We start from the raw sequence: 26674 nt of genomic DNA on the forward strand, positions 1-26674 counted from the left end.
CCTTTCTCACAGTGCAGCACAGCAAAATGGTTTGTTCTGATTAACCTTCCATGTCTTTCCTTTTCCTTCTCCTTGCTGGTAAGCACAAGTCATAACAATCTCTTTCTTGGTGTTCATTTCAGATATGAGTGTTTTAATCAGGCTGGTTAACAATGCAATATTCATTTTTAATGTAAGACGTCTGTGTTTGTTTTTAAGCAGAGCGACATCTCGGACATATCTTGCAATTTGAGATTTTATTTATGCGCAATATACTCTAGGGCATCTCATGGACTCAAGCAAGGCCCATCATATGAACTGTGTGAAAATGTTTGCAAAAAGTTCTTCAGTTGATAGCTTGTGGATAGGCTTTGCACTTGGAGATGTTTCTTCATTTTTAAAAAATGTGTTTGTCAGCCAGTTGTATAGATGACAGATAGTGTTCAACCTAACACCCAGTTTCTGGAGAATCTTTGAGAGAGCCTTGATACAGTACACTCCACTGAGATGACTCATCATTTTGTACATGAACTAGGTTGAATTCCAGCTTTATTCTAAGTAGCTATAACCCTTTGGTTCCACACATTGCCGAGCAATATTCACTACAGATGATAATAAACTTTCCTATAATTTATGCGGCTGCTACAGCTTAGATGCTAGGCCCCTTGCGCTTTTTGAAGGAGGAAACGAAACCTTGTGGCAGTATTTTTATTCATGTAAATTTAAAATATAGGCCAGCGATAGGAATGCCTCTTGAATATTTGTGTATTTTGGAAAGGAAAATGTACGAAGCCTGCACTGCGAAACAGGCATTGGCTACCCTTAACATGCCCAGAAACCGGTGTTTTTGTTTTAAAGGGCCCCTGATATCATTTTGATGGGCTCATTCTAGTGGACCAGATTTGTAGAGGTGGTCTTTGTGGGCATTCGAGTCATATTTGGAAGCTCTGCATGGACCCTATCATTTGGAAATAATTTTTAAAAAATCTGCTCGCAGTAGCTTGCAACCGGTTACGGAGACACGCCTCACCGCCTCTGCCCCACTAATGTCATTGGGGTGGGGAACGCACGATGAGGTGTGTCTCCTTAATCGATTGCGAGGTACTGCGAGCAGAGATTTAAAAATTATTTCAAATTATAGGGTTCATGCACAGCTTTCAAATATGAATTGAATGCTTACAAAGACCATCTCTGCAGATATGTTGCACTAGAATAAGCTCATCGAATTCATTTCAGGCCCTTTTAACTGATTCCATACTTTTTATAATGGTAGATGTTTATAGGTGTGTTTTGTTTACAACTGGAAAATAGACTACTTACTTGCGTGTTGCTGCCTGGGCCTTGAGTGGTGTGCTCACATTCTTCCTGTTTTAATAGAATGCTAACAATTTTCTTTCCCTGTCCATTGCAGTGCCAGCCAAAATGGTGAAACGGCTGGAGAGGATGCTGGAGTCCAAAAAGGAGCCAGATCAACCTGTTGTGGCATGTGCAAAGGTTTGTGAGCTAAAATATGTTCGTTGCACATACTCTTGAATATACAAGTGAGGTACTCTTCTGCGTTTGAAATTTTCTCTTGCATTCGATAGAGAAGTTATCACGGCTTCTTGAATTCATGCATGAGCACATTAGAGGCATGTCCTAAAATGTATATCTGCATGTCTGCAGACCGTCGCCCCACCGGACAGTGAAAGGGAGAATCGCCAGAAAGAGGACACTGCGGGTGATCGGTAGCACATGCATGATTTTCGCTTAGCCAGCCACGTGCAATCATCCTTGTTGCTTCCTCAAGGCATGGAGACGAAATGCTAAATCAGACATGCTTTGGTGCCTTAGTATACCAACTGAGCCGTCTACAACCATAAATTCCTCAAATCTTTGCCGCGAAGTGCTGAGCACGAACAGGTTATGAAACACGTATCGAAGAAATGACCAAATTAAGTTATGACAGGCTGTGCACTAATCAGTTGCAGTGTGATCAGTCCTAAAAAAATCGGCAATTGAAAAGGTTATTGTAGAGGCATGCATGTACATAGATGCTCAGGAAACCCCAAAAAGCCCTCCATCATACCTCGGTGTACCATAGATCCAATTTGAGGACCCCTGAAGTAGATGGTCATACAGTGCAATATGCTCAGGTAACGTGAAAGAGCCCATGCTTTCCTTGCAGGCACTTCATCTGGTCGCTAGGCTATTACAGCACTACAATTCGCATTGAACCCATTAATGCAGGATCTCTTTCGAAAAATTTTTGCAGTTGCAGTACAGTTAAGTAATTTCCTCGCATTAAACAACTGCTGACATCCCAACTGCACAGAGGATAATGGGCAATCTAGCATTTCCATTGAAACAGCTTAATTCGCTTGCTTGCCTTTATCTTTGATTGCTGTGCTGTTTGCAGGTTGACATTGGGAATGGTGTACTGGTTGACCGCACCATTCTTCAAATGTTGGAGCGGAAGTGTCAAAGCAGCCCTGGGAAATTCGCCAGGGCGCTCCTTCGGAATGTGTTCACGAGGAGGAGTTGAGGGGAAAGTCCCTCTATGGGATGAAAAATAACGTGCAAAAGGGCCTTCCTGAGAAGGAGGCCCTAGACCCTGTTAGGCTGTCTGCTGTGATAGGTGAGTGTTCCATCTCTTCTCTGCTTGCTTGCTTAAAAATTAAGGGCCAAACTATAGCAAATCATTGAAGAAGGAAAAGTATAGGCCATGTAGTTAAGTTTGAGTTTTAAGTTATGAGAGAGACCCGGCTGCTTGCAAGACTTTAGAGCAGTCCCTTCCAACACTCCACTGCCTCGCTGCTCAGAAATTTGGTGCACTTCTTTTATGGGCTGTACTGTCATGGCTTCAGCCTAGAAGGCTAATTTTTCTAGCGCCAGATTAACATAACATTCCACATCACGACAGCACTTGCAAGTGTGTGTGTATTGGTTGCGCCCATGGCGACAGCACTGCTTTTGTGCCATATTATGGCACTTGGCACCCCCCTTTTCTGTCTACATAAACTTTTCCATAGGTGAAGACTACAAGGTCCACAGACCGCAAACTGCCTTGTGCTAACATTTCTCATGGTTTATTATAATATTTCTACCAGAAATGTGTGCTGGCAGATATCTTAGCCCACATGGTATGCTGAAAACACCAAACCTGGCATGTGCAGTCATGTGCGAAGGTGGAGGGACCACATGAGTGGGGATGTTTGCGTGGCTGGCAGAAGTGTGTGGGCAAATAGGCTGACATATTTTATCAGTCACCCAATGCATACCTTAAAAACAGACGCTGCACCATGAGAAATTGCTGGCACGTGCCGCATTTGCTCGCGTATAACCTGCACCGAAATTTGAAAAAACGCCTTTAATAAGTGAGGGTGCGAGTTACCTGCTATTTTTTTCTTTTGGGGGGATCAGCTTCACAGCAGTGCGCGATGGCGGCCTTCCACGTGTAGTCTGCCATTCTCATTGTCGTCAACGCTTGTGAAGTCGACGAGGGGCCAACGAAACGTGTAGCGGAATCCACATTCATAGTCTGTTTATTCTTCCCCCGCCATTGGCCACGTTTTCTTCAGCCAGTGTTGTTGAGCCTAGTGTCGGGCACTCTTTCATGTACTGCACCCCAGTTTGCACTATTTCCCTGCTTTGTTTTGGCGTCATGAGTGCGACTCGGTGGCAGTGTTTCGCAGCGAAAGAGAAGTTAAGCGGAAAATTTCTCTTGCTGCCGACGATATGTGCCAAAGTTGTGCTTTCACTGTCTACGCTAGACAGCAAGGTCACGGCGTTTAGCTTAATACTTCCCGCGCTTCCTTGACGGACCTGGCGGGGCCATGTTATCCACAACCCAAGTGTGCACTACACCGCTTGTCAAACACACTCAAAGACTAGGCACTTTTCGTTCAAAGCAATCACAGAATGCCGAATGGATGTAACTTCATGAAGACGGAGCGTCACTCTGTCGACACGGTCGGAGAAATCCAAGTGACGAAACGGCGAATGACTGTATGAGACCCGCTGTGGTGGCTCAGTGGTTAGGGAGCTCGGCTACTAATCCCGATTCCCCGGGTTCGTACCCGACCGCAGCGGCCGCATTTCAATGGAGGCGAAATGCACAGGCGCCCCTGTGCTGTGCGATGTCAGTGCAGGTTTAAAGATCCCCAGGTAGTCGAAATTACTCCGGAGCCCTCCACTATGGCACCTCATTGTTCTCTTAGTCCCTTCTTTATCCCTTCTCTTAATGCACGGTTCAGGTGTCCACCGAGGTGTGAGACAGATATTGCGCCACTTCCTTCCCCCAACAACCAGTTTTTAATTTTTAACGTATGAGACAAGCGATAACTGCCCCCGAGAATTTTGGCAACAAAAGCAAATAGACGGCGATGACTATCCGACTGCCACCTCGAAGTGTCAGTGATCGCAGGGACCTCTACTGGCAAAAATGAGGTACCAAAAGTATTTCAAGCCAATCCAACTGCAGAGTAAATCCACCTCAATCCAAGATGGCGCCTTTTGCGCCAGCAAAAAGCCAATAAGATGGCCGATTTTGGCCCGCAGGCGACAGAAATTAGTCTGAAAAATCAAACTTTCGGACTTTGAAAGTCCAAAATATCCGTCGTGAATACGTATGCGCTTCTATGGGGTAACTGACAGTGCCTCATCGAACTCCGAATTACTCGTCGGTTACTGCACTTTATTACTTGCTAAGGAGGCACAAGATAAACTGTGCGTTCATGAAATTTAGCGTTCTGTAAGCTCGGTCCTCATGACTCATTTCTGGTGCAAATAGCTGAAGCAAGAATGGGCACATTCAGTTGGGTGAGGTATGCGAGATCTGCCTTACCACTATGAAGGTTACCATAGGCCAAAACAGGCTACTGTATGAATAATAGGACTCTTTAGCAGACTGTTTTGTTTGAAGCAGAGTAAAACATGTGTGCTGACATGCTTTCTTTGTGGAGTGCCATGGAAATCAGAGCTATAAAATTGAATGTTCTATACACAACTGTAATTAATGCACAAGTAGCATGGCAGTGGTTCTTTAGGAAGGTAGTTTTATCTGCTTGTGCAGTTTAATTGCTTTTGCTGCTTTTGTGTACTTAGCATTTATCTTAGTATAACCCAGCCTGCCCGACATTGTAGTTTATTTTTTTTGCAGTTACTGTTTCTGAGTGGTTGTGGATGTCGAATTTTCTTTTACTTTTCCTGAACAATTAATATTGCTGAAACTGTTCAAGACGGACAGTATTGAAGTGCACATTCTGTGTGTAACCCGATGCTTTAGTGTACTCTCTTCTGTTTCATGTACAAGGAGAAAGTGAGCATATTATGGTAATGTTCACCGAGTTGAGGCAGCTAGTTGTGGCAATAGTTTCAGTTGATATCATGCAAGCAGTGACAGGCATATTGACTCATTCTTGACGGCACATGTAATTTCATGCATGCCCCAGTGCAGTGGCTCAGTGGTTATGCACTCGGCGGCCATATTTCAGTGCACAGAACGCCATGTGGTTCAAATCTGGAGCCTTCCACTGCGGCGCCCCTTATAGCCTTGTGTTGTTCTGGGATGGTAAACCCTATATACCATACCAGTATCATGAAGTGATCAAGGGCAGTGCACACAAATAATATTGACTTTGTGTTTCAGTTGATATGTAGCACACTGTAATTGTGATTTGTTTTATATCTTTGCAGGGTACACGTGTGACCATTTTCCTGGAGTCAATGTGGCGTATTTAAAAAACAGCCTGGCAGCACTCCTTGCACGGGAACTAAAATAAACTGAAATGAGTTCAACTATTATTTCCTGCCTTCTGTTAGAAAATGAATATCCAACTATATTTGTTGTTGGTCAGTAACAACGCGCAGAATATGCTCATAATCTACACCTGACAGAACTACTCGTCTCTAAGCTAAGCAGATATCTGAAATATCACTTCTTGAAAGATTTGCGAGTTGAATGTGTGTGATGCAGTAAAATGGTTGCTTCATCCAAAATAGTTCAAACCAGCTGTGCACAAAAAAATTACTAATGCATGCCCACTTTATCCAAGGTACACACTGGCTTCATCTCCTAGAAAGTGCACTAGCCTGTCTGGAGGTGAATTGTGATATGACACAGCTAAATTAACATGACGTACATACTACAGCTTTAAGCTGTACAAAACTCATGGAAATGGGGATGAGTCAGGCAAGCTTGTGCTTATCTGCCAGGTGGTAGTAAATTTAGAAGGACAAGTTGATTTCTATGGTCCATAGTAGGAGATGAAGCATTGCATTGGGGAGGTGTACCTGCCTGCCACCAGCTCTGACTGTAGGTCCTGGCTGCCGATAGCTAGAAAGGCACGAGGTAGTAGTGATCGCTGTACAGTATGCACTGTACTGCGGCCTGGAAGTTTTCTGGACCAGGAATCATTCGCCCAGCTTATTCATTGTGGCATTACTTTCACCCCTCAAGCTCATCACCATTTTGTACTCTTCAATGATCCGGAACAATCGCTCATGGCCCCAGATAGTGTTACAAAGACGACGAGGCTGGCAGTGGCATGGTGCTCGTGCCTAACTGCCATTAAATCATATCTCTGCCGTTGCTCATCGCGCCTCATTCTTTGGCTGGCCGCCACGTGCCAAGTTAGCTGCTGGCTAACTTATGATCGTACACATTTTTTGCTGTTTATTGGTCGAAATTCAACAGATAATCAACTTTTAGCTTTTTAACATCGCTTCAACAGAAAATCAACAGAAGTTAGGGTTGAAATATTTCAACACATGCACAACAGAAACTCATGTGCCAATTTTCAACATGGGCTCAACATGCGGTCAACACTGAATCACCCAAAACTCTCCACCTTTTCAACACAATTTCAACAGTGTGTGTTGAGATGGGTTGCTGGAATTTCAACACAAAGTCAACATGGATTTTTGTAAGGGATATACGGGAGGGTCCGTGCATACCAGAAAACTGCCTGTCAGTTTTTTATGTGCTGTTTTCCGAAATAAATATGAATTTAAAACAAGATTTTGTTTCGCTCTGCAGACACCAAAGCGTAATCACTTATCTCGCCGCAATTTTTGCTACTCTTTTAGAAAGCTAATTGTAAAAGCAGCACACAATTTTAAAAGGCAGCATTAAGCCCACACTCTAAAGACGTTCCCAGCCGCGGGGCCACAAAAAATCGGACCGCGTACAAAACTCATCGCACAAACGGCTAGTTCAACTGACGAAAAACCTGTCTTGTTTCAACTGGACTGCTGTCATAAGTTTCCCGCCTTTCTTCGGGAGCACGCAAAAGCTGGTAATTATATGTGTTTTACATGGCCATGAGTTACTTTGGGCTGGGTTGACAAAAGATATAAAAACACGCTCAGCACATGCTCTTTTCCTTAGATGTGCACAGAACATTGGAGCAGAACTTACGATAAAACAGATGAGTCTTTCTCTCCGGGCCTTTGGGTCCACTGTCGGGCAAGCGGTCTCAGTGCTTGTCCTGGGTTATCTGCGAACACAAATTATTCGGGCGCAAGGAAGTTGTCAACGGAATGCCGAGTGTCAGATAACAGGCAATCACTCAGTACGTGCATATAGAGAAAGATTCTTCGTAAAGAGCGGAGGCTCCCGTAGGGCCCTGCGGCTCAGCTATTACAATGCCGCCAGCACCACGAGCGGGTCGTCAGACCGCTAATTTTGTCCTCCGAGATTTGAGGCGTGTGCTACAGCTCTGTTTCAGTTTCGGTTTCGATAGCAATGCTTTCGATTCTGGTTTTCCTTTGGCTATTAAAATATTCAACCACGTCGCCAAGTGAACCACAAGGGCTTTATATTTCATTTCCACTCATGTCATACATATAGACCTAATAAACTCTCGGATCGCAGAGGATCGCAGACCATTACTCGAAATACCACCTAGCTTGAATGTACGCAAGCTGAATCATCTCATCCAGGTTCGAATAATGCAATCAGAGTTGTTCTTACTTTAATTTTGTGCCGTCATTAAGCCGCGTCTTTAAGTTGCAGACATACAAGGGAGTGTTTTCACAAAAAGAGTTTATTTTTTCTTGCTTACAATTTTAACTCTACAGAAAAAATGCTGGATCACACTTATTTTATAAAATACATCAGAATACACAAGCAACAGGAAAGAAGTTATGGGAAAGCGGTTGGCACCAAGTCACAAACGAAAACATTGCACATATGCTCTGCGGGCTTGTCATCTAAAACATCATCCGTGGGAACAACAGAACAGGAGTTGTCAACGGCTAGACACAAGTAACGTGTTAAAAAGGTACGTTAGCGCGCTCGATTCCTGCACATCAGCAGCTTTGAGCGATAGGCACAGATTCATAGGCTGTTGAGAAATACAAGCACAACATATTCAATACATCATAGTAACACAACCGTAAGCTTGCATTCTTCGTTAAAGGCGATTATTGCGATTTGTTTGGTCAAGATGTAAACACCACACAAAAAAGTCGACATTTCAGATGTAAGCTCTTGTTCTAAAACAAGACGAGTATGGACAAATGGCAAACAACAACGTAAATCGTCCCTTCAAAAACGACGCAGTTGCCTTCGAGAACAATAAAAAAATGCAACTTTCTACACGCATTGTCCTACATGTACAGAATTAAGCCCATATCTTTACTAATTATCGAACCTAGCAAAGGAAAGGAAAGTTGTAATGAATGATCATCGCAATAATGAACATAGCGATGGATATACGTAAGCGAACCCTGTGTTCTATTGGCAGCGATGAGAAACAATGAGACATCAGGCTTTAAATTTGTCCAGCTGTCTGCAAGACACTTATTTCTTGAAGCGAATGCTAAGTTTCTATTGCTGAAGCGTACAAGCCAGAAAAAGCGAATTCTGCAGAACATCCTCAGAAACCTTTCACGGCACTGCAGGGAGCAAAAAGGAAATCGCAAACTTTTGCTATGAGCTCATACAGTGTGCCACAGACGTGGTGCACATGGGATGTTTCTTCAACTACAGAAAGGAATCGAGTCTCCAGTTGTAAAAATGCGAAAGCTGCTTCAGAAGGAACTCGCAAGCTTCCAAAATACCTACCCGGAATATGATAGATTTGAGAATAGTGAAATACTGATGCTGTTTGTTTAGGCCGCAGTTCTCATCTTTTTGCACTTCTGAGCATGTGAATTCTTCTCCTGTATTTCTAAGAAATTGCATATTTAGAATTCCGCGACACGACAAGCGCACACTGAAAATTAAATTGAGCGAGCTGACAACCCCAGTATCTTGTGGGCTGAACAGTAGGAATGCCCGCCTTCTTCAGCGAAGTCATTCCGGGGTCCATGTAGTCATATGCGGTGAAATAGTCCTCGCAGATGCGGTACGTGGCGTGCGGCTGGGTCTGCGACTTGTCTAACTTGTCGGCCCTCTTGGCAAATTCGATCGAAGCCTTCGACCTGATACAATTATGGCGCAGTATAACATGTAATCATTCGCTTCACTGGCTGACCAAAAAAAAAACATGCGCATAAGCCGGTTCTAACAATAGATTTGCAGCGCTGTTTTATATTTTATTTACAGTACACGGAAAAGGCGTCCATCATCTGCTGTTACGTGGAATGCGAAAGAACTTCGTCCCTGCTTCCTTTGTCTTCGCCTGTGTTTCCCGCACCACGAAACGCAGCAGTAGCTCCCGTAATTTAACCCGCTCCTTGACATATTAGTGTAGGGTTGTGTACAGACTGTAAAGATTATTGGAGTCATCAAAAGCAAAGAGAAATATATTGCAGCAAAAAAAGATAGAAAATAAAAATAAACTCGCTGATGACAGTTATTTATAATACGCTGGTAGGCAAGAATGTTAATATATCGTTCATGAAAAATTCTATTTATCTTCAATCTCTTGCGGAAGCGAGCTGACGAAAAGTGATTTTGCGTCTATAAAGCACTGACTGTTGTCTATGGTTCTCTCTATGGTTTTCTTCCTAGACCGTACCTATATACGGTACGGGCCAATGATAAGCTTTCATTTTTTCAGTGATCGCACACTGTCGTAATGATTGCGTACATAATAGTATCCGCAACGATTTTCTTATACCCTTTCACGTGGGCACTTTCGATTGTGATCGAGGCCTCTACCGGGATCCGGCTTTCGATCGCGATTTAAAATGATCGCTGATATAGCGATCCAAGGATCGGGAGTAATAACAAGCCTAGTGCAACAGATGTCACCAAGTAGGTCCGAAACAACCAACAAAATGTGCCAATTGGCAGAAAATAGTCCTTGTATTTTACTATATTACTTTTTTCAGAAAAAAAAACATTTCATTTTGGTATTATGGCTGAAAAACGTACCTACCAATGCCAATCACCTGAAATTCTCTGAAATACATCATGTCGACGGTATTGCCACATATATGAGAAACCTTTTAGCATTTGTTGTACTTCAGTCTGAAACACCCTTTTTTGTTTATATTTTAGGCTTCTCTCTTTTGCTGTGCGAATCCTAGCACTCCATGACACCTAAAAAGCACACAGTAGCTTTCGAACGCAATTGGACAGCTCGATTGCGATGCTCCGATGGCAGTCAAGTACCCCTGGTGGCAGCTCAAACGCAATCAGGCAGCTTGATTCTGATGGTCCGATGGCAGTCAACTATTCCTAAACGGTGCTCAAACGATACCTGGGCATATTGATGCCCGATTAGGATCTGTTCGATCACGATCAAAACGGACCGCTTCACCTGTGAGGAAGGTATTTTCACGTGGTCGATTTCAAATGTGCATTACACAGCTCGACCCACGCCATATAAAAGGTTTGTGTTACGATACGGGTGAACCATCGATAAATTCTGTGTTTTAAACCCAACATGTTGCGAGTGACTTTTCTAAAAATACGCATTAGAAGTAATGCACATGGTCTTCCGGAAAAGACAACAAATGGATGACTCACGGCTCATATTATATGCTACGCGCGCACAATACGTTCACGCAGCATAAAAAACAACTTCCTACAATCTTCTTAGCTCAAGAAACATCTAAATTAATCCTGCAGGCAAAAGGAAGTAACTTACAGGAAAAACGACGCGACGCGTTGAAAAGCGCGGTGACGTGGGCGTAACCGGCGGCACATGACCGGCGCAGCACCAGATTGTATATCGAAATGGAGCGCTTGGACACAATCCGATGGACGTCTGATAAGCAGTCGACCTTTGAAGCACAGTGGAAGCTAAGAAGAACTTCCTGTTGGGCGAGTTGGTGCATACTCTTGTAGGTACGAATTGCGCACAACAGACACACACAGGAAAAAGCACGAGGGAGACTGAAAGAGCGCAAACTGGTGTTTATTAGATTCAGTGTCGCTTTTATAGGCAGTGTGCACACGTGCCTACGAAGAGGGGAAGGAGTGGAAAAAAAGGCAAATCAACCCTGCGCGACAATCCATCAAAACAGCCCCAAAAAATTATTTTCCGCGTTGTACAATGAAACGGAGGTGCCACTCACACAGTTATCACCTATTGCCTTTATGTGGTATGCCTCTGGAAGTTCACGGGATATTTGTCATTACTCCTGCCCAGAATTCTGGTATTATTTAACAGTGGCTCACAACCCGTGCATGCAATGCAATGAGCAGGCAAATTTGCTCCTTCTCTATTCCTAATTGAACGCTGATGCTATGCTATATGCTATGCTCTATGCTAATTGAACGGGATTGTCGCGCAGGGTTGATTTGCCTTCTTTTCCTCTCCTTCCCCTCTTCGTAGGCACGTGTGCACACTGCCTATAAAAGCGGCACTGAATCTAATAAACACCAGTTGATAGTTTGCGCTCTTTCAGCCTCCCTCGTGCTTTTTCCTGTGTGTGTCTTTTGTGCGCAATTCGTACCTACAATAGAGTGGAAGCAAACATAAGCCACCTGGCGGGTGGTCAGACCCTTGTTTGATTGGCCGCGAAACGGCCTGAGATCCGCTCTTTACTAAGTTTCTCTATGATGTGCATAACCAAAATATAAAAACAAACTGCTCACGTGCAACACGGTCGCGCGCTCTTTCCGCCAAACGGGCAAATTACTACTGAAATTCTGAAAGCAATGCTCGGCTCGGCTCAAACATTGATCAAACCACAAAAAAAAATTGCCGGACGTGACGTATTTTCTTCAAACCGGATTCGACGTCATGGGTTGAAATAACACTTGCGCTATTTCGACCTTGTAGCAGCACTGCCCCCATAAAGTCTTGGTAAAGTGTTTAGCAGGGGAGGTGTGAAGAACGCGGCGCGCTGCCCACAGAGAGGGATGGCCCCCTGCTCGTTACGGCCGCCAGGGCCAAATCGAGCGCTGTGGTCTAAGGAGCTGTCCATAGAGTTTCTTACTATTAACGAGAGGGAAAGCTGGCGGCGCTGCACCTGTACCTGCATGGGCGCGCAAAGCTTCATGGGGCGATGAGGTACTAGGTGCGGAACAGTAGGCATTTATTGCGAAAGCAATACTGCTCGAGGTTTCCGCTCTTGGCCGTCGTCCCGGAGAATCCACCATTGACCTTTAGCGTGACCTATGTGTGACGTCATACCAGCTGTGGAAAAGCGGGTCCCCAACTCGGCTCGTCGCAGTCGTCCCACCCAATCCTCCACGGTATGTCGGATGATGTGTATAAGGTGAAGCTGCAACAGTGTGCTGCAGCTAAGAAGCGGCCGCGTGCGGAAGAAACGGATGAAGAGCGGGAAAAACGTTTAGCAAAGCGGCGTGCATATTATGCAGCCGGACGAATGCGTTCAACATCTCTTGATCTGTGTGCATCTACAAGTATCATGCATGCTCTCAATGCTGACGCGACTTTGGCGACACCTGATCTGGAACGACAGAACGAAGCGAGGAAGAGACAACGCTCTCAAGAGACGCCAAAAGAACGCTCCGCACGACTCGAGAAACGTTGTAACAAAGATGCGGCCAGAAGTCGTGCCACGTCCCGGAATGACTCCAACTGCGGAAGAGACCGCTTTGAGTTTAGGAGAGCGTCAGAATGAGACAAAACGAAGCTTTCGCAATTCAACTTGGGTTAACCAGAGCTAAACCACATCCACTTTTTTTCAGGAACATAGAGTAGCGCTACTGAGATGTCCCATTCCTTATCCACAGCGCGCTCCGCACGCATTCGACTTCGACATAAAAGTAGTGTGCAAAAACCATAGTAGTGAAAACGTAATAGCACACGACACCAATAAAAGGTTTTTGTTTCCCGAAATGCTGTGGAAGAACGTTTTACAATGTTGAAGCAAAAGCATTTTTTTTTTCATTTTTTATAGTGCGCGTGTTAATCACAGAATATTCGCTTTTGTGGTCTGCAATGCTTGGCCAAGGAGAGCAAGCGATCGCTAATTTTGAGCAAACTTTGCATTTACATGATTTTCTGCTCGTTTCTTACAATTTATAGACAGAATATTGAATTATAGGACATTGTTGATTATCTAACAACGTTTGTTTTTCATTATTTTGGGGGCAAAATTTGTAGTTCTGCAGTCGGTAGCTCTCCGCACCATGATGCTTAGAGCGCTCATGGTGGTACAGGTGGTTTCGAGGAAGCTTCATGCAAACTGCGATAGGCGGGGCGCCAGCTTTCACTCTAGTTAACAGTAAGGAACTTTATGGAGCTGTCAGAATTCCGGAAGAGACGGCAGGGTGGTGGTTGTCACGGCGTGGTTTGGGCAGTCTTCATTTTGTATATCGGTGCGATCTTCAGCGTGTGCTGCTTGAATACCGGTGCTGCGTGCTGGCAGAAATGTCGCCGACGTCAAAGAGAACTCAGAGGTGGTGTTTTCCTTCCGGGTGATATTCGGATTACAAATCATGTTCGGAAAAAGTGTCTCTTTTCCGTGCGCCTTCTTGCCTGGATCAGCTCTTTAAGTGGGCACGCTCCATGCCAAGGGCCGACAAGCTTCTGCAAAAGAACTCAGCTGTTTGTGAAAAGCCTTTCGACGCAAGGTACGTAGTTCTAACATTTCTACGCATCTTAATGCTTTGAAAACCGATGTAACAAGAACGCCCTAAAGCTGAAAGCGCTTTTTAAGACGTGCTGTACATTTTTAAACTTACTGTTTGTGTTATGATTGTAGCGGTCTTTCACGCATTGATTTTTCTCCTCTTCCTTTTCTGTCGGCAGGTATATGCAAAGAGAGTTCAAACACGTTGTGAACGGCAAGGAGGTAGCATTACCACGCGACGTTACGCTATTGAAAGAGAGTGCAGTGCCTGCCCCTTTTCCGAACCTGGCCAATTATATTTCAAAAACATTGCCAAAGGAAAGAAAAAGGCGGACAAACAGAGGACAGAACACTGTTCCATCGAAGAAGATCCGCACGGAACATGGCACACCAGCATGTTCGCAGGAAGGTGGAATGGAAGCAGATATGGTAAGAATGGTTGGCGATGAATCTGTCGCGCACTTCATTTACGACCTTAAAGTTCCATCTGAACACTGGTCGGTGCAGACATTTGAAAACAGAAATGCAGTTTCTTTCCAAACGGCAAGGTTTGCCAGCAGCGAGTCTGCCGGTACAGTTTCGGAAGATTATTTTGTTCGACTTGGATAAACAAAAAGACGTAGTAAAATGCAGCAGCTTCCTGTCAGGATTTTTGCACTCTCTACACGACATTCAGTCAGAAGAAGAAGCCCACGAAGCCCTTGCCTACACAGAGAAGCCAGGAATTTGTTGTGGTATTGGGAGGGCAAGCAAGTTTCCACAAGTTGACCTGTCGAGTCTGACAAAATTATCAGGGCATAGTCTTCATGCCAACGCCTCCGAATGATCTGTGTCACAAGGTACTTATATTGTTCTTACCATTGAAGTTTATAAATAGAGTCTAATGGCAAAGACGCTCTAATGTAACGAGCAGTTGCAATGCTGTTTTGTGTGGGCTAATATAACTTTTGTTTAATGCAGGGCTATCCACTCATGCTGCCCAGCAATGCTCTGCTTGCAAAAGAATAAAAGTAACTGCACTCATGCACATGCGGCGCTTAAAAAATAAACTACCACGGCCACTTTTTGCTGTGCAAAAACAAGGCTGAGACATGCTGTGCGTACCTTAAGAGGCCGAAGCAAGAAGGTATGTGTTGTGCGTGGTGAGCTGCAGAGACTTCACGAAGAGAATTCTGCGATGGAATCAACAGTTCTTGAACAAAAGGTACAACATTTACATTTACATTTACATCCTATTGCAACACAGTGCCTAATTGCGTATGTTCCTTTTCTAGATCAGTCAGCTTCCCAACAAACAGCAGAATGCTGTGCGCACCTGCTTCGAAGCTGCAAGACGACGGTCCCTTCATGGGTACAAAAATAAAAAATGGCTTTTGGAGTGCGTCATTCTAAGAACGAAGAGCCCTCATTAAAACGACAACTTGAGGTGCCATAAAATCTTTGCTCTCCCCAGTCGTGTGTGCCTGCAGAAGTGCATAAAGCTTTGTGTCAGTGAGCTCCACTACCAAGCAGAAGCTGCTGAACCTCTTTTTGAATTTACAGTCATTCAAAGCAACGTATGGGTTCAACCAAAAGGTTCTTGATTGTGTGAAGAAAAAGTTCAATCAACTGGATGACACAAAAAGGTATGGCGGCTTAGTAGTCGATAAAATCAAACTTTCCACTCATCTGGACTTGAAGTCATCAGTGTAAATTGACGGCTTCATCGATTTAGGGCCATTTACTAACCAGGACAGATACACAAAAACTGACCATTGCCTGGTTGCTTTGTGTCAACCGTTTGTGGGAAAATTCACCCAGATTTTAGGTATCTATCACCCACCAGATGCGTGATGCTTTTAATCAAGTTTTTTTGCTTTTGTCTTCTACAGTGTCTTTGCATCAAAAGGAAATGTCAAGGCTGCATTGTTAGCTAAGATCATTTAGAGGCGACAATATTTTGCGAGAAAGCTGGCCTTCGCGTAGATTACATCTGCTGTGATGGTGATGGAGCAGCATGGAACCGTGCAATGTGGCATAACATCGGCATACATGTAAGCGCCAGAGGTGTGAGGTGCAAGGTCATTCACCCTTGTCACAAAGAGAGGTTTCTCCATTTTCTGTCAGATTTGCCACATCTCGCTAAATTTGTGCGGAATACCATGAAGAAACGTAGATTCAACACACTCATAGGCAGGGTATGGGTTAGACGTTTTTGCCCTCTATTGTGGCAGTTTTGTGGTTTAAAATTGGCCTAATAAATGCTTCATGTTGCAGGTGCACTTGGATCAGGTCGCTACTACTTGGAAACTTGACAGCAGCACCGTTGCCCTGCGAGTTGCGCAAAAATTAACACGGTCGCACATATACTAGAATGGGTTTGGAAAAATTCGGGTGAATTCCGCATTTCAGGTATTCATCACTAAAGTACTGCATGCGATGAAATTCTACAAGGAGAAGAATGAGGACAAAGACCTCAATCTTGAACCAACGAGATTTTTTATCGCATGATGGCGCAGCTCATTGAGGCACTGGGTTCCAGATTTCCCACAGAAGCATCAAGGTATTTGCAGCGTGGTATTTCTTTATATCATCTGTCATAAGCAAATAAATAAAAATGCATAAACTTGTACTGTTTCGACCCTCCAGTGGTAGGGAAGCTGCACTAGATACAATTCTAGAGTTCCTTGACAAGTGGGAAGCCCATGCAAAGGGTCTCGGCTTTCTGAGCAGAAGTACACCGGAAGGTTTGCGCGTTACAGTGCATTCAACAAAGGCGCTCCTCCGTTACCTAACTAAAAAAGTTGGGTTCAGGTACCTTAAGACATCGCACCTGAGCCAGGATTGCCTCGAGTGGTCGTTCGGGATAGTGCAGCCGGCCAGCGGTGCGAATGATCACCCCACCATGCACGATTCATCGTTATTATCAGGTATCATCTTATCTGTAAAATGGATGTTGTCAAAATTTTAAACACTTGTAATTTGAACATTTGCAGGTGCTTGAGCTTTTACAGCCGATCAAGAAGTCCCGCAAGTGGCAGTGTGCCAGCAGGACTTCTGGAATCTCTACTTTCTGCGGATGAGGCACTTGACGAAAATGAAAGTGAAGATAGTCAAGATGATGCACTCCCCATGGATGCTGCTGAAGTCGCAGTGAACCATGCAGACTATGTAGAGAAGAAAGGCGATGCTCGCCTCGTGTATTACATTGCGGGCTACGTGGTCAGGAAGCGTGTCCTGTTCACAAACTGTCGAGCATGTAGGGATGCCTGCCTTGTGGCGAAGGATCTTCCAGCTGATGTGTGCAAAGAGTGGGACTTGGGTGGGCTTCTGTACCCATCGGCCTCACTATATGATTTGATTAATGCTATTGAACGCCGGCTAACCAACGAATTCTGGAGAACCCGTCTGCATTCTATATTTGCTTTCACCATATTTAACAAAGTGAGCACAAATGAGTCACAGATTGGTTGTGTGGAGCGCTTTTCTGAGCTCAAAAATATGTAGTAAGGTTTTAGTGCCTCACCAGGATTCATTTTCTTTTGAAGGGCCTCAACCAAGAAATGGGTGAAAAAATGGAAAAAGTACAAAGCCTTGTGTGATGTGACCCAAGCAGCAAAATTGATCTGCTGGCTGCCAATAAAGCTTGCTTCTCCAGGAACGTGTTGCATGCGTCCCACAGGGTACTGAAGGGATCGAGAACCGTTTTCCTGCAGAGACTTTTCCCATGTTGAGGTACTTTTTTTGATGGAATCCTTGAGAGAGCTTTATGGGTGAGACTGTCTGCCACCTCTTTACCGTTGACTCCTATGTGAGAGGGCACCCACTGGAAATGTAGAGTAAAGCCTCTGCTGTGCAGATTCTGCACCAAGCGCAGAGAGCTTAGAGACAAGGCGTCAGTAGGGAATCCGCGCTCTAACCTCTGAAGGGCAGATTTTGAATCAGTTAGGACGACAACAGGTTGAGCCGGACAAGACCCTAACTTCCGTAGAGCCGCCTCAATAGCAACACTTTCAGCCGTTGTGGAGGATACGACAGCAGTACAGCGTACGGACCACTTACAGTCCAAAGTAGGAATGTAAAAAGTTGCTGCGCTAGCTTGTTTTACCTTGTCCACAGAACATTCCGTGAAAATTTGAAGATGGCAGGCATACTTTGTTTCCAAGTATTCCAGTACAAGCGAACGCGTTGCTGCCAAACGAGAGCTGCGCTTTGCGCTCAAATGTGGAATTGTGACCTTACAGTCGAGTGTCCGAAAACACCAGGGGGGTTTCAACCGTTTCCCTTGCCTTCGGACATTAATGCCTAAAGTACTAAGAGTATTGAGTGCCAAGTAAGCCTTCGACTCATATCTCTTGCAGAGCCGCTGTAGAAGTGATCGCCCAGCTACCGTCTCTCCTATGCGGTCAAGATGCATTAATAGTTTCTGAGAAGCGATAAGGCTAAGAGGTTTCGATAGGGACTCATGAAGTACAGCCTTATTCGCAGCCGCCTGGGGAACTCCAAAGGCTCTTCTTAATCCCTTTCTGTGGACAACTTCGAGACGCTCAAGTTGTGATGCCGAGGGGGAAATTAAAGGTAATTGATACATTATCCGGCTGACCACCAGCGCTGCATGAAGTTTGACCATTGAAGTAGGATGGTTTCCTCATTGCTCACGTGCAGTTCTACGGATCACATTGAGACGAGAAGATATAGATGAAACAATCGCGTCTACAGCTTTTCGCCACTGTAGACGGGAGTCAATAATAACGCCCAGGAAACGCGCGTGGTTTAATTGACGGATGCAAGAGTGACCGAGGTCTATCTTCAACCGCATTTGACGTCTTCCTACACCTGGAAACAGAATAAATCCGGATTTGTCCACTCACAGAGACAACCCCACACCTTGAAGGTAAGCTTGTGCCGAAAGTATCGCCTGTCGAGCTATCAGGGCTAATCGCTTGTGTTGGTAGCCAGTAATCTAAATACAGATGTCGTCAGCATAAAGGGACATACGCACTTGCCTGCAACTTTTTTTCAACGAATCGGGTAGGCCAGACATTACGGCGTTAAAGAGCGTGGGGGAAAGAACACTTCCTTGAGGCACACCTCGTCATAGAACCCTTTCGGTGCTTAACGTACTCCCTAACCGTACACGAACCGCGCGATCACTTATAAACTTGTAAATGAATCTTAACATATGACCCTGTATGCTCATGTCTTGCAAACTGCTTAGAATTGAGCTCTGAAGCACGCTGTCGTAAGATTTCGCAACATCAAGAAAAATGTCCAAGGTGGAAAGGCCGAAAGCTCTCTGGTGTCCAATGTGACTGATCAAGTCTAAGACGCTATCTTGGGCACTAAGACCTCGGCGGAATCCTGTCATACATGATGGCAGTGCCTTGCTGTCCTCAAGCCACCATGAAAAGCGTTACTATGCAAAAGCACCGAAGTTTGGGCCAGTTGGTAATGATTCATCTTGAGAAAACGAAGCAGCACGAAAAAACGGGGACGAAAAAGACACACATACGACAGGAAGTCCTTTCGTATGTGTGTCTTTTTCGTCCCCGTTTTTTCGCGCTGCTTCGTTTTCTCAAGATGAAAAGCGTTCATTTACCAGCTTCTCCATCAACTTAGCTACACAGGAGGTCAATGACACAGGGCGATACGAGGCAAGGTCTGTCATGTCTTTGCCAGGCTTCAGCACTGGAACTACATGTGCCACCTTCCATGACGGAGGAACATCGCCAGTCTCCAAAACTCGATTGATGAAGTTGAGGACCTCATTTCTGAGTTGCAAGTGCAGATTATTCAGCATTTGATTGGTGATGCCGTCAGGACCTGGTGAACACCGGCGCCGCAGGCCACTGAGCGCAGTCTGAAGCTAACGAAGCGTGAACGGGACGTCCGTGATAGACCTGGAGGAAGCAGATGGTGTATATATATCTATTCCAGAATCAGCGCGTACGAGTGCGTCTGCAAATTCCTCTGCCAAGCACGCAAGAGGTTTTTCTTTGCGTATTGCAAGAGCTTCAAAAGGCTTCGAAGGGCGAGATTCTCCAGCAAGGCTGCCAATAACTCGCCATATTCTCGTTATCGGCGAGAACACAGCACACAGTGAGAAACTAGCACAGAATGAGGCCCATTGCGACCTATACAGCTTGTTCGCGTGCCGTCTAATAGCAGAATTCAGCCTATTGAAGGCCGTCTTCTGTTGCCTGTCGTCCTTCGTCCGCACGAGTTGGCGATCCGCCCTTCTTCTCGCTCCGCAAAGGTTCCTGAGTTTTAAATCCGGGGCCGGAAAATAATCAGGTAACTTGACCGCCGTAGTTGCTGCTAGCTTATTAGAAATCATTTTGTCAACAACATTACCAGAAACACGTTCTAGGTGCTTTCTGTACTTCTCCCAGTTGACCACGTTGCTAATTTTAGGACCATGCATACGAAAGTCGGTAGCAAATAAAAAATCGGATAGCGACCACTTCCCATGCGGTCAGGCGCTGTTGACCAACTCACGCGGACGTCAGGTGAATGCAGTGTCAGGTCTATAGCTGTCGCTGAGGCTGGAGGCCTAAAAAAAGTGGGGCTTCCGTCATTGGCAACACGCAGGTCCAAACAGTCAATAACCTCTACAAGTTCGCGTCCACGGGACTCCGTGTTCCTGTCAACCCAAACGGCATGATGGGCATTGAATTCACCGCAGATGATTCTAGGTGCTGGGCAGCGGTCGAAGAGCTGCTGTAGAAAAAAATCTAATGCTACCTTCTTCCGCGGAGACACGTACACGGATGCAATATAAAGAGTTGGAGAGCCAGCTGTATTCTCACAGCCGCTACCTCAATGTCATCCGTGCAAAGATCGGCAACGCTTAAAGAAACATGTGGAATTTCTCTTGTGTAACGCGCAGCACTTCCTGCAGGAAATGACTTTATGCTGCAGTTTTTATGGGCGACATATCCAGTCAAACGTCTCCCGCTTGGCAGGCCAGCTTCTGACAGGGCCAATACTGGAACACAACTCTCTTTCAAGATTAGTTTTAGTTCAACTAAAATACTTAAAATCCCAGTGCAGTTCCACTGCAATATAAACGGCACTTTTCTGTGCATATGAGATCCACGAGGTTTAGCCCCATCCATTTTAGTTCGCAAGGAAGTTTGCTGTGAAGGTGGAAATTAGGGACTCAAAAGAAAGCACCAGCTGTTGGAAGTTCTTCAGGTTACCAGGCGCCATCGCTGGAACATGTGAACGCAGGGTCCCAAACAAAACGTGAAGAAGGTCAGACATACCTTGATTTTTGAGCTCCTTATTTTGCGCAACGCACTCCCTTACTACATCGACAAAAGATGCCGACGGAGACACACTCTTGGCCGCAGTAGCTGGTTTTTTTTTCACTTGTGCATATGAGGGTCCCCCTTGCCGTGGAGTCTGGCTGTGATCCGGCCGCTCAGGAACATGGACACTTTTTGCTGGAGGTTGAACAGTCGACTCGCGCGCACTGGGCCGACACCCAAGTCTTCGTTCTGAGCTCGAGTGTGTTATCCCGTTCCGAAGCCGAAGCCATTCCTAGGCGAGTCGCAATTTGATCGGCTCTGTTTAAGGCTGTTGCGAGAACGTGCGTTTCTCCTCTTTCGCGTTGTGTGTCATTGCAGTGCATTAGAGACGCTGCAACTTAAATAGCATGCGAAGCTGAGAAAGGCTTGGTGGGTGCTTCATTGACTTCATCAAAAACTTTGGAACTGTGTGCGACGCGGATACACGCCTGAGCGGCACGGCATGTGAGGCAACAAAATCGCATACGCCGAACGCGCCGAGGAAAGTAGGTATTCATGCATGGCGTGCATACAACGTAGCCATGGTTTGTGGCCGTGATTGCTGTTGCTTTCAGTCTGCTTCCCCCACGTTCGGACGTATTTTTCGGTGACGCAAATCGTATGCGTTTAAGTGGCCGGCCGGGTTAGATGCTGCCAAGAATAATGATCGACCACATGTCGGCCACATTTGAAAAGCACGACTCGCCGCGCGGCCGATTGACAAGAGTAGTAGTGGTTTATGGAAAGGATAGCAAAAAGGAAGGATAAGATTTTTGCCAGGCCCGTCGAGCTGGGGCAGCGGAAGTAAAGGATAGCAGGCAGAATTGAGAAATGAAATAAAAGAGGGGAGCGAAGATAAAGAGTGGATAGGAAGAGAGGTAATATGCAAAAATTATTTACACAATGAGGAATATGTACAGGTTGCGCGGGTGATTAGTGCATGATTACGCAAGTGACGGAGAGAAGTTTCATTTTTGTTGTGGTGGCGCAAAACGTCGAGGGACCAGACGAGGCTACATTGACGGGGTATCGGGATCACCCCTTTATTCCGATGACTGTCGCTTATATACAGATGAGATGAATGATGGGTACCGCCCACTATATACACACAACAAATCCCCCCCCATAACACAACGCAACGGAAATAACACAGCAATGAAATCAAAATATACAGGCTTTACAGCACATAGCACGCTCAAGTCTTTCGGTCACAGGAAAACACATCCGCATACCTTACTGGCGGTCTTCTTGTTGGTTGTCGCCGAGCGGAGTATTGCTGGTCAGGCAGCTGAGGTACAGACGTCGTAGATGTGGCGGGTGCATTTCCACGGCGAGGAGCGCACTTTTCTGTGTCCTCATTTGGCACCAGTTCCCTGTCACCTACATGAGTGTCTAGGTCACAGGAAAATCTTCTCGCTGCACCACGTCGCTCTATAACCGTGTCAGATAATGCTTGTGCACCTTCGGCCCTTCCTTTTGCAATTACCGTCAGCTTCGGTGCATTCCATTCAGTGCCATTTGCCAGCAAAAATGAACGCTTGCTTACTCATCTCTCTACTTGCATCGGCAAGGAAAAACGCTTCGTCTTCGGTCCGCCTTGTTTTATTTTCACGAAATCTCCTGCTTCAATGATTGACGTTCTGGCGCCGTGTTTTTCATCTGTATACCATTGTGTTCATTACTGCTGCTCACTGACCCGATGTTTCAACTTTTCGTAGAGGTTCGTCGAAAAATTCCTTTCCTAGAAGGCCCTTTTCAGCAAGGCTAACTACATCCAGTCTTGTCCTCGGTCTTCTTCCATGTAGCAGGAATGCTGGTGACGCACCAGTAGCTGCATGAGAGGTGGCCCTATACACACCCGGATACTCGCAGATTGCTTCTTTCTGCGGCCTCTGTTCCAACCCCGCAACCGTCATATAGTCCTTCACAACGCGGTTAAACTGTTCAATCTACCCATTGCTTTGTGGATGATACAATTTTCTAATACAGTGCTCAATCCCTCGGTGCTGCAAAAACTGTTCAAACATGTAGACATGAACTGACGCCCATTGTCCGTCACGATGCTTTTCGGGTACCCCTCTCTTGAAAACGGTACCAGGAGTACTTTTATAACTTCCTGTGTTGTTATCCCGGACACGAATGCCACCTCTGGCCACTTGCTGTGGTAATCAATGACAGTTAACGCAAATCTGCCCTATGGGGGTGCTTGCTTCATCGGTCCGATTATGTGATTCCAAGCTTTTCCCAGGGGTTCTCTGACCACTTCACTTGTTGCAACGGAGGTGTCACTGTTTTTGCCCATTTTCTGATGCTTTAAAAAACAGTCAGTTCCTAATCACGGTTTCAACTTCATTGTCCATTCCGAGCCGCCAATACTGTTCCCTCAATCATTGTTTTGTTCGCACAACGCCTAGATGCGGTTCGTGTGCCATCATGACCAGTCTGGAAGTGAGGGTCGCAATGGGGTACGACTTGTTCAGCCAGAAACATTAGTCCATCTACCACTGACTGCTCTCCTTTAATGCAGAAATACAACCTTAATTTTTCAACTTAACTGTTCTTTTCCGGACGTCTAGACATAACGTACCATGCTACCTCGTTTAGCAGTGGATCATCAGCTGTGGCTGCTTGTAGTTCACTCTTGTTTATCCGGCTGCAAACTGCAGCGACCACTTCATCCACAGGTTTGTCCTCAGTCAACCTCAGGAGCAACCCAGAAAGTGCGTCCGCGAAGGCATTGGTTTGTCCTTTTGTATATTGCGCTATAAAATTGTATCTCAACAACCTAGCACACCAGCGTTCAATACGCTGTGGACGTCTTCCAACCCTGTTTTTTGACAGCAGTGTTACGAATGCCTGATGGTCCGTTCGTAGCATAAACCTACGGTCCCACAGATGTATATGCGATGTTCGCATGCCCATAAACATGATAGCGCCTCTCGTTCCCTGGTAGAGTACTTGCGTTCTTGTGGATTTAGTGTCCTGGAAGCGAATGTCACTGTGCGCACTTCGCCGTCAACTACCTGCTGCAGCACAGCTCCAAGCCCATATGCAGATGCATCAGCCATCACCTGTACAGGCAAAGACACGTCGAACATAGCCACCACCCCCACAATGAAAGCATCTCCTTGACCTTAAGAAAACTTTGCTCTGCGTCCTGGTCCCTTGCGAACTCATACATATACATTTACGACGTTGCAATCACAGTGTGCAATCAATATATTATACAAGCTGGAAACAAGAAACCACTCTGAAGTAATATTAAGCAAACATCTGTAATAAGCACGTCTGAACATGTTCTACAAAGTTTGCATAGAAATTTTTCTGCCGAAGTTACCGATACAAAAGTTGACTAATTTATCTTTCTTGAACGATTACAAAACTAGGCACATTAAAAAAAATATATGCAGACCTGGGCCCTGTTGCACAAGGCAAATAAGCTGATCAAGTTCCCAGTCTTGTCTAACTCAAAGTCTAGGCCCTCCACTGCATTTCAGGAAAGAAAGGCGCATAAATGGCTCATTTTGTCGGTGGACATTCAATGGGGTTGTAAGGAATTGCCGTCTCATGTGCAGGCTTTTCCTTTCACTCATTCTCATTTGTGGGCTGCTGTACAAACACGAGTAAAAAAATTCGGCAGAGGCTCGTACGAGTGCTTACGTGCGAAAAGGCAAAAGCCAGTTTGCTCACTTCGTGAATGCAGTCGTCGTTCACTCTCCATAGCACATGATCACACACGACCACTCACAGTGACTACTTGTGGAGAACTGACGTGGCAGAGGGAATCGTACTGCGATGCAGCCAACAATATACTACCTCCACATGGTGGTTCGAAGCCACTGCTGCTGCACCGCTGCACCTATTCTGATCTGCACACTGCGGCGTGATAAAACACGATGCCACGCAGCTTGCAATTCTACGTCTAAGCCGTCATCACGACGCCGTGCTAACTTTGCCTCCAGCCATGGCCCCTCCACCACCGGCTGCGGCATCATGTTTCATTCAGGTGCGCTGACCGTCTGCATAAGTACTTTGCTCTTCTAAGGACCATCTTTTATTTGTTCCATCGAGTGTTACCACACACACAGATGCGTTTTCGTTCAGTGGGGCAAGTAAAACTTTTTCCTTAAAAACATAACAGTTGCTAGCTGGCAAATAAAGCTTCTATTCAGCGTTATTCCTCCCCACCCGATTGAGGGGTTCACCTATAAAATGAGCCAGTTATTCACCTTCCCTCAAAACTTACAGAGGATCTAGACTGCAAATTGGACTAGACTGGCAACTAGTCTTATTTGGTTTGTGCAAGCGTGTTCTGATTGTAGTAGTCGAAGCATTTATTGACAATTCAAAATAAAAAAAAACTGTCGTCTACTTTGGGTGGTGGCCTTATTTAAGTGCTCCAGTGGTCATGGTTGTTCTTGCTTGGGACGCCAGGTTACGCTGTACTGGCAGGTCTGAGCTGGACAGAGCTTCCTACCATTGCTTCTTCGTGTAGTGTGTGTCTGTACGTTGTTTGGTTTTTCGCTCCGGCAACCAAACGTGACGTATCTTGTGGGTCTCTCGTTGCATCACAGGTATGCGTCTTTGTAGTTTTCAGGGGATAATATGCTGTTTTTATGTAAATTTGGGCACCTGTTGGTTTTGAGTTGCCGCCAATCTCTAGTCTCTTGTGCTCTCAGCCCCTTGTGTGGTGGGAGAAGAGTTGACGCATTGATCGAATGTATTGTATAACCTGGTGTTGCAGGCTGTAGGTATTGGTGAGGTGTCTAGCTGAGCGGTGTGTGTCTGTATGTAGCCTGCTCGGTTTGTATATCCTCGAGCTATGCTATCCACGACCTCGTTGGCCTCGAGTCCTGAGTGCGCTAGTATCCAGGTGATTTGGTGTTTCTGTGCTGGGTTAGAAGAGCGGCTGCAGTTTGTTAGTTCCTGCTGCCTCTTACGTATTCGCCCTACTAAGAGGACATGCGACATGAAGTTGGTAATTATATGTGTATTTCTTGGTTTGTGGCATCCCCATGATGAGTGGCTAGTGCAATCACTGCAGTTTCTGCCTCGGTGACTGCAATCTGTGGGTGTCGTGCTCAGGATTCCTTGGAGATTAGTGTTTTCTATGGCCGCCACTTCTGTATGCCTTCACTGGTTTGGGTACATAGCTGCGTCTGCATAGACTGCCTCAGCGCTGTGTCCCACTGTTCAGCGGATGTAGTCTTTTAGGGCTTTTCTTCTGCCTTTGCTTGTGTCGGCTGACAGATTCTTCGGTATTCGGACTACGTGACCCGAGCCCTACATTCTGGTGATAGATTAGTTGTGGATTGGATAAGCTGCAAGTCTCTTTTTCTGGTCAGGAGCACTGGCTACAATCCTGCGCTATTCAAAATCTTTGTGTAGTGCATCATCTTTTCTTAAACCTTGGCTCAAGTGACACGAAATATCCTGTATGTTCGCACTTTAACATTATTTGTCAAATTTCTGGCTCCTGCTACAAAACACAAGGAAGC

The 26674-nt window shown here is 45.5% G+C and overlaps 1 pseudogene; it reads left to right on the plus strand.

Annotated features, from left to right (window-relative positions):
- The first annotated feature begins 1401 nt into the window (after positions 1-1401).
- LOC144095586 (uncharacterized) lies at positions 1402-15738 on the plus strand (annotated as a pseudogene).
- The last annotated feature ends 10936 nt before the right edge of the window (positions 15739-26674 follow it).

The sequence above is a fragment of the Amblyomma americanum genome, chromosome 6 (genome assembly GCF_052857255.1).
Source record: "Amblyomma americanum isolate KBUSLIRL-KWMA chromosome 6, ASM5285725v1, whole genome shotgun sequence".
In the NCBI taxonomy this organism is placed as follows: domain Eukaryota; kingdom Metazoa; phylum Arthropoda; class Arachnida; order Ixodida; family Ixodidae; genus Amblyomma; species Amblyomma americanum.